Raw genomic sequence first — 321 nt, forward strand, 5'->3', positions numbered from 1 at the left:
ACTATGAGTTTGTGTGTTTTTCTATGATTTCAGGTATTTTCTGGCTAAAATTGAGAGACCTGAGCAAAAATTTGATTCAGAGGCTGAAAAAGGACTAAAGATACTGTTGGATTCTAACCTCCTTGCACTCAAAGTGGATTTTCTGGAGCTACAGAAGCCCAATTGGCGCGCTCTCAACGGCGTTGGAAAGTAGACATCCTGGGCTTTCCAGAAATATATAATAGTTTATACTTTGCCCAGGATTTGATGGCCCAAACCGGCGTTCAAAGTCACCCTCAGGAATTCCAGCGTTAAACGCCGGAACTGGCACCCAAATGGGAG

Source organism: Arachis duranensis, chromosome 2, assembly GCF_000817695.3.
Source record: "Arachis duranensis cultivar V14167 chromosome 2, aradu.V14167.gnm2.J7QH, whole genome shotgun sequence".
Classification (NCBI taxonomy): domain Eukaryota; kingdom Viridiplantae; phylum Streptophyta; class Magnoliopsida; order Fabales; family Fabaceae; genus Arachis; species Arachis duranensis.